The following is a 12801-nucleotide window of genomic DNA, read 5'->3' as shown; positions in this document are numbered from 1 at the left end:
GAACCTTGCTGTTCTAATAATAACAGTAATAATTACTACTCCGGGGAGGCGAGGGGCGGGGGGGGGGGATCCCGACACAGCACAGCCTTGACCCCAGGTAGGCAGTCAGCGATGCGCTCGCTGCCAACTCAAGGTTGCAACACACACACACACACACACACACACACTCCGCAAGGTTGCAATCCCCCCCCCCCCATCCCCTGGAAGCTGGGGGAGGGGGCCGGCTGGAGGACCCGGGGGGAGGATGGAAAGGCGACAGTTCACCCCGAGCCGTCCTCCCCGGAAGAGTTGGAAGGGGCGCGGGAGAGGAGGGCGAGGAGCCCGGGCTGGCGGCGGGGCGCCAACGATCGCGGCTGCCACCCGCTTCCCGGGGACTTGTTTAAAGGGCTCGGGTTGCCGAGACGCGAGCTGATCGCGGCGGGAGGAGCCGAGGCTGGCGCGCCCGGGAGGCGGCAGCCACCGCCGCGGGGCCGGTGCGTGCGGGATCGGAGGTGTCACCTCCACTTTGCGCGTGCCCCGGGCGGGGATGAGGACGCTGACCGGTAGGCAGGCCCTTTTTCGGCAGCGGGGTTCCCGGGGCGCTGCGCCCGCGGCTCTGCGGACGTCCCCGCCTCGGGTACCTGGCGGCCGCGCGGGCTCGGGTGTTGAAGTTCGGGGGGTCCGGCCCGGGCCGCGCCGCCGGCGGGGAGGGAGGAGGCCCCAGAGAAGGAGGTCGGAGGTGCCCGCCGGGCTCGGTTACGCTGCCCTCCCCCTTCCCCGGGCTTGTTTTCGTTTGCTCGGCGTCTTTCCCCCCAGCCTGAGCCGCGGGAGCCTCGGGCGTGGGTCGCCCGCGATCGTCGGGGTGCTGGGGGCTCGCCGGGGCCCGGGAGAGCCAGGGCGGCCGCGGGCCGGGAGGCCATGATCCGGATAATCCTCTCTGCCTGACTGTCACAAACAGGACCCGCGCGCACCCGGCCAGCAGTGGTGGCGTTCGCCGGAGAAGGGGAAGGGCTGCGAGGGGGTGGGGGTGGGGGGTGGGGGGAGGAGGAGGGCGGGGGTGGGGAGGGCGGGAGGCGGGGAGACCGGGTGGGAGCCTCCTCCCCACGATGACACGCACCCCTTCCTTCTCGCTCCCTGCTTTCGAGTTTGCTTTATTCCCATCCCAACCCGATTTACCCCTTCCTCTGCTCTCCCCCTCCATCCGGCCGTCTTCCCTCCTCCCGTTTGCGTTGCAAAACAGGGCCATGCCATCTGCAAAGGTGTCGCGATGCACTTCCCCAAATAACCGGTCCGGCGCGCCCGTCCCCAGGCGCCCTCCGGCTGCGGGCGCACCCCGAGCCCGGTGCTCCGGGTGCCCCGCACCAGGCCTCGCAGCCTGGGCGCAGTTGCACCGCGCGGGGCGGGGCGCAGCCGTGCGGGCTCCCGGGGACCCCCGTGCCCTGGCCCCGGCGCCCGGCCGGTTTCCGGTACACGCGGGGAAGCCGCCTCCCGCCGGCGTCTTCGCGCTCGCCCCTGCCTCCGCCGCCTGGATTGCATTATTATTTTTATCCGGGTTGCAGCTTTGCGGCGGATCCTGGTGAGCGCAGGGCAGGCCGGACTGCTGGGGGTGGGGGGTGGGGGGTGGGGTGGGGCGGGAGGGAAGTTGGACGTGGATCAGGCAGGAAAAAAAAAAAAAAAAAAAAAGTTTGGCAGGGCGGCGAAGTCGGGAGGGGTGGGAGGGGGCGGCGAGCTCCCGCGGCTCGCGCCTCCGCGCCCTCGGGGCCGGCGCGAGTGTGTCTGCGCGTGAGGGTGCGTGTGTGCTGGGCGCGCCGGGGCCGGTGCCCCCGTCGCGGGTAGAGGCGCGGGCAGGCGCGGGGGGCCCGGGGAGCGCCAGGCGCGGTTCGGCGGCGGGGGCGGGCGGGGGCGGCGTGCGCGTGTGCCTGCGAGTGTGAGTGCGAGTGTGCGCGCGCGAGCGGCAGAGAATCAGGAAGTCACAGCGGCGAAGCGCACACAGACATGTTTGATCGCCGTGACATGACGCGCGCGAGGGAGGAAGCGGCGGCGGCGGCGGCGGCGGCGGCGGCGGGGGCCGGGCCGCGGGCTCGGGCGCGGGCCTAGGGCTCGGGCCGGGAGCCCCCTCGGGCCGTGCGGCCGCCGCAGGCTCGGCGAGCCCCGCGCCTCTTTTTGTTCCGCGTCCCCCAGGTAAGGAGCCTGCGCCGGCGCCGCCCGCCGAGCGCGGAGCTTGCCAGCGCTCTCCCTGCCGGCCCCCGCCGGGCTCCCGGCTCGCCTTTCCTGCAAAGTCAGGCCGGCGGGGGCCGCGGGCTCCTCGCCCTGCGATCGATCCGTGGAAACTTTGCAGCGGGCAGCCCCGCGCCGGGGAAGCGGGAGGCCTCGCCCGCCGCCGCCGCTCGTAGCTCTGGCTCCCCCGGGTCCGGAGAGCGGAGCGGAGCGGCGCGGAGCGGCTGCGCCCTGGGGCTGTTGCACATCCAAACTTCGGGCCTAACTCTCGCACGGTTTACCCCAGCAATAAAATGCATAGATTCCGAGTCGTCCTTTGGGGGTTGCCAGGCGTTTGGGGAAAAAAAAAAAAATTTTTTTTTTTTTAAAAGAAGGAGGAGACGGGCTTGGGGAGTCGAGCAAAGTGGGGGTGTTGTGCAGAATCCGTTCCTTCTCTAATGCCTGCGCCGGGTGTTATGTAATTTTAGTGGCACATGGGTGCAAAGCCCACACTGGGCTTCTCCCCTCCTTTGTTTATATAACTTTTGGGAGACTTTTGCAAGGTTTCGCCTTTTTTCCTTCCTCCCCAGTCCGATGGACGTGGGTGCTTTTGAAACAACAAAGCGACCGGGGTTACTGGCTTATGGAGAGGTGTCATCATCGTCTCCCGGTCATTGGGCAGACTGGATTCCTAAGGACGTGTAATGGTAGAGCATGAGGGAGGCATGAAGGATACACGTTTGTCTGCTGCATGGAGTGGTTATTTTTAACGTCTGTGCGTCATGAAGAGCAGAGTTAAATTTTAAACTTCCATTTCAGAGGACTTTTCTTTTTTTTTTTTTTTAATTTATTTACACCTGGTTGTGCCATGCCTTGTAGGAGCAGAACGCTAGTATGAACCGAAAGATTGTTTGTGGTGCAGGGTGTGGAGTGGAAGAGAATTTCTGTCTTAACCAAATTAAGACTCCAGAAGGCCCTGAGAGCTGTGCTAAGATAAAAGGCATGCCCAGCGTTGTGTGTGTGTGTGTGTGTGTGTGTGTATACACTTAGATATGCACATTCAAATATTTCCGTAATATTTTCCATCAGTTTCTTGGAGGGCCACTGCCCCTGGCTTGTTTGCCAACACCAGACTTGGTAGGCTTCCAGCCCACTTTGAGCACGCTGGTTAAGTGTTAAGAGGTGTGGCAGGTTTGAATCCAAGTTGGTGCATTGTTATGCAAATCCAGACACACTTTCTCTTTTAGGGATCTAATTGCGCTTTTATTCTCCTGGACTTTTTCTTTTTTTCTTTTTTTCTTTCTTTCTTTCTTTTTTTTTTTTTTTCTTTTTTTTTAAAGCTCCCTGACGACTCAAATGTTTGCTACTGAAAGAAGGGATTTGCAGATACCTGTTAGGTACCAAAGATATTTATTGCACTGGACTAAGGAAGAAAATCCAAGCCTGGAGACCCAGGTCCATTAACCTGGTTGGAGGCCTTAAGAAGAGGCGCCTTGTAGGTAAAGAGCATTGTAAAAATAAATTAGGAGTTTGGGGTATCAGAAGCCTTGAAGGATGGTCAGAGGTGAGGGAGCGCTACCTTCAATGCAGCCTTTCTCTTTTGAGTGACAGCAGTGACATCCTAGCTCCGGGACTGAGGACTGGCTGCACTGTGGCGTCTTAAGAAAATATTCACCGCAAGAGTATGTTCAAAGCAGCTTTAGATCTTTTCTTTTGTTCGGTTTTAAAGTGGTTTTTGAGCATTTCACGTCAACTTTCTTGAAAAGTGCTTTGACCAACACCTGAGGCTTGGAATTGACAAAAAAAAAAAAAAAAAAAAAAGTGCCCCTGCTTGTATTTTATCGCCAATGCTTGAATTCTGTTTAAGATATTTCTGACAGTATAGCTAGCTGGAAAGTAACACTTAGGCAAATAATTTTTTTGAACTTTTTGACTTTGATTAAGAAGACATTTGCAGATGATATAAAAGCATATTCTGTTCTCTCTAGGAGACCATTGTGATACCCCTGATATTACCATAATATTTTGACATTTCATTTTAAAGGCTTATTATGTATTGGAGCAAGACCATAAAAGAGAAAACTTTCATAAATTTTAAAAGTGGCGGTGTCCTTCAGTATTTTCTTGGCTTTTTTCTCCCCCCACCCTTTAGAAGTCTTGCTTTGTAAACAAGGCCTTTGTTTGTCAAACTCCCCTAGGTCAGCAGCTTTTTGATACTCTAGAGAAATAATAAATCACGATTTGTGACATCTTGACATGCTGCCATGAGGACAACTGAATTATCACAAATATAATGCTAGGCAGTGTTTGCCAGCACTAGCATATTGAGGGAGTGTTGATAGGACCTGATTTCAACCAGCACAAGTTTTGATTCCCATTATTTGTGGTCATGATGATTTTAAGGGGAGCCATGGACAATTTGTTGCTTAACATGAGTGGACTTGGAGAACTCCCTATAAATGAGTCACTTTTCTCCCCAGCAGTATTTCTGGTGAACAGATGAGAAAATTTCCCTAATGTGAAAGCCATATTTGGGAGCTACTTTTCTGATTTTTTCTCTTGTCACTTTTTTATGTGAAAGAATTATCTTCTGAATCACTCCTTGTCCCTAAATGTGTCCTGGTGGATTGTTTTAGACCAACAGAGGATGCTGAATTCTCTGTCATCTTAGGAAGACTTTTCATTATGGAACTTTCATCTTTAGCCAGTTGAAAAAGTCCTGGGTCATTCCGTAAGTGGTTGGGAGCAGAAGATATGGAAGGTGGTGAAGTTATTTAGTAGAGTGTTTAGGAAGGCCTGAGACGTTTCTTTTTTCTACATAGAAAGTCATGACTTTCTCTTTCTTTGCCAGAGAATACAGAAGTCTAAAACTTAGTTCTGCCAGAATCGTCGTGGAAGACAGCATGTTTATTTTGAGGTTATTTACCAGCAAGTTAAATGGGATCTTGCAACGTGGGTTTGGAAAACTTTTATGACCTTATTACTGTTTATTATCCCTTCTTTTTCTCTCATGTTAATATGGTACTTTTCATTGAAAGTATTGAGGGTACATTAAAGATTTTAAGTAATGCAGGCATTAAAGATACAGTCAAAGATGCTAGAATAATTATACCTTAGCAAAATATAGGATGGAGCTGATGAAATTCAGGAGCCAGATAGCTGGGTCTTTTCGGATGTTGGGCATAAGCACCGTTTAATCTTAATTATGAGTGAATAACTCATTAATTCACTCTTTTGGAGTGATGGTTTAGATATGGACTACAGAATTTGTTTTTGAGATTTTATTTATTTCTTTGAAACAGAGAGGACGAGCAGGGGGAGGGGCGGAGGGAGACAGAGAAACAGACTTTGTGTTGAGCACTGAACAGGACTTAAGGCTCCATTCCAGGATCCTGAGATCATGACCTGAGCTGAAGGCGGACACTTCACTGACTGAGCCACCTCGGCGCCCAGACGACAGAATTTTTGACTGAAATATTGACATAAATGGTGCCCTTCTGGACTTCCAGATTTATAACATTATTATATAACTATAACTATGAATTGTGATGGTTTCTTCATTATGTAAGACTTGCAGAACATTCAGACAGTTGTAATCAGGCTTTATGCCTGTATCACGTAAAACCTTTAAAAATCGCAGTATTCCGTCGTATTTTTGGGTGCGTAAGCATCAACTTAAGCGTCGCTTTTTACACCAAGACATTATCTATCTATGGCTCTGCGAGCACTAATGTTCTTGAAACTGTTTAGAAACATCGAATTTAAATGTGGGGTGACCCTTTTGTGAATTGTCCAATAGAACCTATAGAAGGCTGAAATAAGTTTGAAAAAGCCACTAAATATAATTATAATTCCGTCCTCCCCCCCTTCTTTCGAAACCAAATTCAGTATTTGGAAATTTAAATCACTTAATAATAGAAAACAAATCTCTGACCACATATATTGTTTTATAGGTTGACAGTGGTCCAAGGGAAATTGTCTTATCAGTTTTTGTTTGTGTTTTCCTTGTTTAGGGTGATTATATATTTCTTCACCTACTTGATTTGTGTGTTCCAGTTGTCACCATCCCACTGGAAGATGAGTCATTGATGTGGAAATTGAATGTATAGGAGGAAAGCCCTCTCCCACCTTCCCCCAGTGCTTTTGAAGTGGGTGTATGTTTACCTTTGCAGTATCTGCACCTCTTCTGTACTTTACTGCTGTGCTGTATTCATATGTGTGCTAAAATGCTGTAACTCTAAAAAATAAACAATCTACAGGGCACCTGAGTAACTCATTAGGTTAAATGTCTGCCTTTGGCTCAGGTCATGATCTCAGGGTCCTGGAATCGAATCCCATATTGGACTCCCTGCTCAGCTGGGAGTCTGCTTCTCCCTCTCCTTCTGCTCCTCCCCCTATCTCTGCTAGTGCTTTCTCTCTCTCTCTCTCTCAAATAAATAAATAAAATCTAAAAAAAAATAAGATAATCTACAATTGAGAATTTGTGTTTTATTTTTATTTTTATTTTTTAATTTTTTTTATTTATTTATGATAGTCACAGAGAGAGAGAGAGAGGCAGAGACACAGACGGAGGGAGAAGCAGGCTCCATGCACCGGGAGCCTGATGTGGGATTCGATCCCGGGTCTCCAGGATCGCGCCCTGGGCCAAAGGCAGGTGCCAAACCGCTGCACCACCCAGGGATCCCCGAGAATGTACCTAAGCATCTGTGGTAAACTGCACAGGCCTTGTAATGCAGGGAGAGGTCAGGGTGAGCTGTCACGGGTCCATGGGGTGGCCTTGCAGCCAGAGGAGGGCAGGGGTGTGAGGGTTGGGGTGCAGATCATCAGAAGAAATTCCAGAGATCACAGAGACTGGTCTGAAGAATCCATGAGAAGGCATTTGACCTGACTGTTCGGGGAGGTTCTAGTTAGGGAGAATTGGTGGAAGATGACATTGGAGATGGTAGAAAGACTTGATGTCCAGGCTAATGCATGAATATTTTATCTAGTGTGTATTGGAGGCTTGTGTCAGAAGTTTTGATCAAGGGAATCCATGAGCAAAAACATTCTAGATTAATCCGTGGTTTCAAGTCCAGGGTAGGTATTGAAGCCGTTGAAAGGATCCAGGAGATAATGTACATTTTTACACCATAGCTCATAAGGTGTCTTCAGAGGTAATATTTTACTTGATTTGTATCAGAATTGCGGTTGTAGCCTGAGACTATTTTGCCTGTTTTGTAGATGAAGATCTCGAAACTTGAAGAACTCCAATGAACTATGGTAGTGGTTTTTTTAAATGGCACGCTCATCTGTAAATGGCCATGATCCGTTTTAATTGCAGTGAGGGTGAAGGGTTCCTTCTTGAACTTTTGTTGCTACTGTGAAAGTCAGGGCAAGTGGGGGCATGTCAAAACCCGCTGTCATATACCTAGGGCTCATTTGGCAAGTAAGGGTTGCATTCTGCTGCTGGGTCATTGCATCTCAGCCAGAAGAGTTTTAAAAATATATATTTCAGACTCTTATATGTTTAGTATATAAATACCATAATCTTAGCAGATAGAGAAGAAAGTGGCTATCATTGTTCTTATCAGCATCTCAAATGAGGTTGTTCTGCGAAGGGGCCTAATAGAACCTAGGAGAGATGGTTGTGTGTGTAAACGTACGCAAGACGTTACAGGTCAGGGTGGCATGCCCTGAAACTAGCTTTTGTTGGTTTCGTTGCTGTGGTTTGGTTTTGACCAATTGCCTAACAATTTAGGTTCATCTAAATGTTGGAAAAGATAGTAATCCATGATAACCTTTATAACTACCAATGGACGTGGGTCCTGCGTTAGAAGGATGCTCCGTCGTAGTACTCTTTTGTTGAGGGCCTTCTTCTGGTACTTTGGGTTTTCTCGTAACCACCCTCCTCCAGGGACTTTTTCCTTGGTGCAAACCTCGGGTGTCCTCCTGGAGGAGGTCCTGGGATTGTATGATAGGCAGGCTTTTTGTGAGAAAGCAATCCACCGTCCCTGCAGGGTGATGATGTTAAGTGCCAAGTTTCTGTCGAGCATCGCCTGGGGATGGTGGGGGCAAGAATTAGCTGCTGCAGTGTTTGTGTTCTCTCTCATCCCACACAGAGCTCCCCCCGCCCCCACGCCCTGAGCCTTGGCCAGGTCTTCACTCTGGGCAAGGACAGTCCCAGGGCAGGTTATTTAAAGGAAGGGCAGCCACAAACGTTATAATTTGCTTCCTTGACTGTACAACCGAAGAGCCCACAGAAGCCTGACAAATAGAGCACCGTGTTTTAATCCAGCCCCTGTTTTTGTTTTTGTTTTAAGATTTTATTTACTTATTCATGGGAGACATACAGAGAGAGGCAGAGGAAGAAGCAGGATCCCTGTAGGGAGCATGCTGCGGGACTTGATCCCAGGACCCCAGGATCACGACCTGAGCCAAACTGAGACACTCAACCACTGAGCCATGGAGGTGCCCAATCCAGCCCCTTTTTAAGATCTAGTTGACTTCGAGTGGGAAGCTAAAAGTGAACAGTTTAGCACACGAAGGAAAGAAAAATGTATTCCATCAGTAAGGCCACTGAATCAGTGACAGGTCATTTTTGTCATGACACAATGCACCTTATTTATGATGGGGGAAAAGTCACAGGAATTTCCATGTCCATCAAGCTTTGAAAGAGCACTAGGAGGAAAATGCTTTCCAGGTTTTTCTAGAGTCTTGGGTCCAGGATCATGTAATGTTTCACACTAGGCCCAGCGTGGTTTTTCGCGGTGCGGAGTGTTTAAAGTTGTATGTCTCAGATGGAGAAGCAGGAGGACTTTGGTCATGTCTCACCGTCTATCCAGGCAACCTTGGTCTCTGCAAAAGAAACTTCTGGTAGATTTATGTCCTTTATCTCCACTGCTGTTCTTACCCACTGCCCGCTCCCCCGTTAAGAATAGCAGCGCTTCTGTTCCACTTGGAGAGATGTTGCTACTTCTTGTAGGGGAATTATCAATTCCTTTATAGAGAAAGCTACATAGAAAAGCGAGAAGCCCTTCAGGTCAGGAGATGTTCTGAATCAGCAAACAGACATAAAAAGAACTCTTATCTTAACTATCTCCTGAGCCTTGCAGTTCTCCCGAAACAGCCAGAAAGACTTGAAAAAGACTGAGCTATTCTCAGGGCTGTGAGCGGGGCCTAATTTTTATTTCTAATGTTCCACCTTTGACCCGTACCCCAGTCTTTCTGTAAGTCCAGCAGCATGATAAAGATGCACTGCAAGGCCAGGATCTGACCACGCTTGGTGAAGACTTATTTAAGAGGTGCTGTCTGGTCGGGGTGGTTGTATCTCCCCGAAACTTTCCGTGACATGAAAGCAAAACGTGTCTGGGAGACATCCATTTATTTATCTGTTTGTTTATTTATTGATTTACTTCTATGTATTTTTTTCCCAAGGCCTAGCTGAAATGGCACCTTCTCCAGGAAGCCTTCCCTCATCCTCTCTTCCTTCCTCCACCCAGGCTGCAAGCAGTCTCTCCTGTCCACCCTTAGCTGTATGCCTCCTTGTCCTGCAGGAGTTTCCATTTGCTTTTGTTTTTGTTTTAAACATTTATCTGCTTATTCATGGGAGACACATAGAGAGAGGCAGAGACACAGCAGAGGGAGAAGCAGGCTCCCTGCAAGGAGCCCGATGCGGGACTCAATCCCAGGACCCTGGAATCACACCCTGAGCTGAAGGCAGATGCTCAACCACTGAGCCAGCAGGTGCCCCAAAGAGTTCCCAGTTGTTTCCCACCCCACCCCCCATGCCATTTATGGATAAGTCCCCTTTTCCTATCGGACTTGCAGAGCCTTGGGGGAAGCCCTTGGGGCCTCTTTGTACATCCTACACTCCTTGTGCCTGGTGGAGATTTGGGACAGTTGGAAATAGATAAGTAAACGGGGCCTCTGGATGTTTGGTTGGACATTACCAACCTTCGCTCATGTGCTGTGTCCACCTCATATTCTCTCCGGGGCTTCTCTGAACTTCACCGATTGGTCTGTCATCACAGCCAAACCCTGTCTGGCACAGTATCCCTCCCATTGCTTCCATCTTGGCTTCTAGGCCATTCTCTCTGCGTCCCTATGCACGGTGGCACTCCAGCCACAGTGGAAACCCTCCACCCTGGTGGATGGCCTTGCCCTGGGCTGGGACGAGAGATCAGAAGTTCCCGCTTACAGACGTGACTTTGGGCCAGCGGCATGGTCCCTTGCTGACTTCCCACCCTCATCTCTTGAAGGAGGATGTGACAAAATGTGTCCTCAACTCAGTGTTGTTCAGATTGCTGTGAAGGCCACGCGAGTGTGTTTAAATATTACCATGAGAGGGCGGGGTGGTCGGTATTCCAGCTGATTGCCGAGGGACAGCAGGTGTATGTTTGGTCGCGGTTGTCATGGTTGGACTGGCGACCCTTAAAATTCCAGGAAGTTGAACTCCTATTAAATATGCTGATGGGTGTGCTGGGGCTCCGAGCTAAGGAGGGAGGGAAGGAGGTTTGGGCTGAGGGAAGGTGTCTGCGGTGGTTGCAGCTGTGGGAAGCTCCGCTCCGACTTTTATTTTTAAAAACACACACTCCCCCGGTTGTAAAGGCAGGGTCAGGACACAGAGAAAGACAGGGTGTCCTGCTGAAAATGTCTTGGCCAAGAACACAGCGACCAGTCCTCGGGGAGCACATGAGCAGGAGGATGGGGACTCGCGGTGCCAGGGCATGGGGAGGCTGGGGTTGCCAGGCTTTACCAGCCCCCCACCCTGGACACCTTTCCTTCATTATTTCAACCACTTAACTGTGGAACAGGCTGTGCTCTTCTACATTGTGACAATGTATAACTGTCCCCACCCTACCCCCCAACATGAAAGAGAAGCAGATTTTGAGCAGATTTTGAGCGTGAGCTTGTGCACAGACACACGGCTCCTACCCTGTCCAGGTGGTCTGGGCCGTCCCTCCGCTGGCCGTCCCTGCTGTGCCCACCGCCTTCGCTGCCTGTCTGCGCCCGTCATCAGTGCATTGAAGGAGGAGGAAAAGGGTTCGATTCCTAGGGACGCCGGCGGCATGGTTGGTGAAGGAGCAGCCAAGTTGGCCAACACTGGACTTTAAACCATAACTCCAAGACCTTGGTCACAACCCGCGCCTCCCCCTGCCTGAGAGCTGTGGGAACGTCTAGCTGCCTGCAGAAATGAGGAGCGGGGAGAAGAGGCCAGGGCAATGACCTCCTCTTTGAGAGTCGCTCCTCTTCAGGATACCGGGGTGCTAGTGCAAGGCAGGAATCCAGGGGCGGCCCAGGTCCTGCGGTGAAGGTACCCCGACGTATGCCACCACTCACCAGGTTGGAGCACGGGGGCAAGAGGCTCCGAGTCCCTAGTGGGCAGGTGCAGGAAGCGTGGAGATACTCTTCTCTGAAGCCCAGAAGGACCACAGAGACTGTCGAGGAAGAGCACTCTGCCCCAGGCCCCAGGGTCGGTGACAGCCCTGGGACACGAGAGGACCAAGTGGAACCCCGCATCTCGGGACACCCAGTCAGGACAGCCAGAGTGTCCCATTCGAGGTGTACGATCGTCCCGGATTCCTGCCTCAGCTGTTAGCAGGGGGCAAGGCGCCTCAGCTGTTAAAACTTCACTGTTTCTCTGGGCTACTACTTTCTCTCTTTTGTTTCTTTGTCTTGTTTTTTTGTTTTTGTTTTTTTTAATCTGTGCTGCTTCTCGGACACATGCAGGAGGCCCATGCATTGGGCCATTCTCTGCTTATTAAGAAGTTTCTTCTGCAACACGTTCCTGTGTTCACATTCCACTTAAGTGTCCAGTATTTTTCCACTCTTCTCATCTGTTTTCCCCTTTTAGGAGTTTCCCTTAACAAAAAACGAGGAGCATTTAAAAAAAAAAAATTTTTTTTATGGGACCGTATACAAGGCATCACAGCACTCGGCCAGATTCCCCGCCGAAAGTGGTCACAGAGGCACGAGGTAGTGCTGTGGGGTAACGTACACTAAAACATACATAAAATGTGGAAACTGGGACTGCCAGGCGGTGTGTTTGTCTCTTCATTGTTCAAACTGGTGGTAGGTTACCGGAATAGCTATTGAAGCCCATTTCAAGGTAAACCATAACAGGAAGTAAGCAATTTCCTTTTATTCACTAAAAAATAAAGGGGTGTATTAGTTTGCTGATACACATGAAAGAACATTCTAACTCGTAGTACCTCTGGATTGATGTCAGCTTCCTAAATTTAAGATGCTGACTGAAGGAGCCTGTATGTGAGGGGGTGGCATGCCAAAAAAAAAAAAAAAAAGTTACTTCCGCCTGCTTTGTTAATCATAAAGAATAAATAATAACATTTGGCTCTCTAGTGAATTCAAGGCTATAATTCACCCTTGAAGCTTCCCTGTTGTTTTAGAAACCACTTCAACTGGGTTCTCAGAGTCCCGTCTTGTATCAGCAAAACACGGTGTCACAGTCGCTGCAACGCAGAGCCTTTCATTGCTTCCTGTTTTTAGCCCAAATTCATTTATCAGAATGGCCTAAATTCTTGCCGACAGTTCTTAGATTTCCTTACGCGAACATAGCTCGGGCACGGATTACTCTCTAATTTTTTATTTATAAGATAACTTGATTCTTAATAGTTTGCCCTTAGCATT

The 12801-nt window shown here is 50.2% G+C and overlaps 1 protein-coding gene across 6 annotated transcripts in view; it reads left to right on the top strand.

Moving 5' to 3' along the window:
* Nucleotides 1–12801, top strand: part of LOC112922132 (SWI/SNF related BAF chromatin remodeling complex subunit ATPase 2) — a 72241-nt gene that overhangs the window by 449 nt on the left and 58991 nt on the right. The window contains exon 1 of one of the 6 annotated variants that reach the window (XM_072761800.1): nucleotides 432–542. The exons of 1 other annotated variant lie outside the window; for it this stretch is intronic. The gene's annotated coding sequence lies outside the window, so the exon portion shown is untranslated. Of the gene's footprint in view, nucleotides 1–431; nucleotides 543–1106; nucleotides 1556–1677; nucleotides 1768–2019; nucleotides 2161–12801 lie in introns of those variants that run through there. 4 more of the 6 variants (XM_072761807.1, XM_072761797.1, XM_072761810.1 and 1 more) reach the window with 4 other exon arrangements.

Source organism: Vulpes vulpes, chromosome 1 (assembly GCF_048418805.1).
Source record: "Vulpes vulpes isolate BD-2025 chromosome 1, VulVul3, whole genome shotgun sequence".
NCBI classification, from domain to species: Eukaryota; Metazoa; Chordata; class Mammalia; order Carnivora; family Canidae; genus Vulpes; species Vulpes vulpes.
Note: the sequence above shows the minus strand (reverse complement) of the source record. Positions and strands in the feature narration are given on the sequence as shown.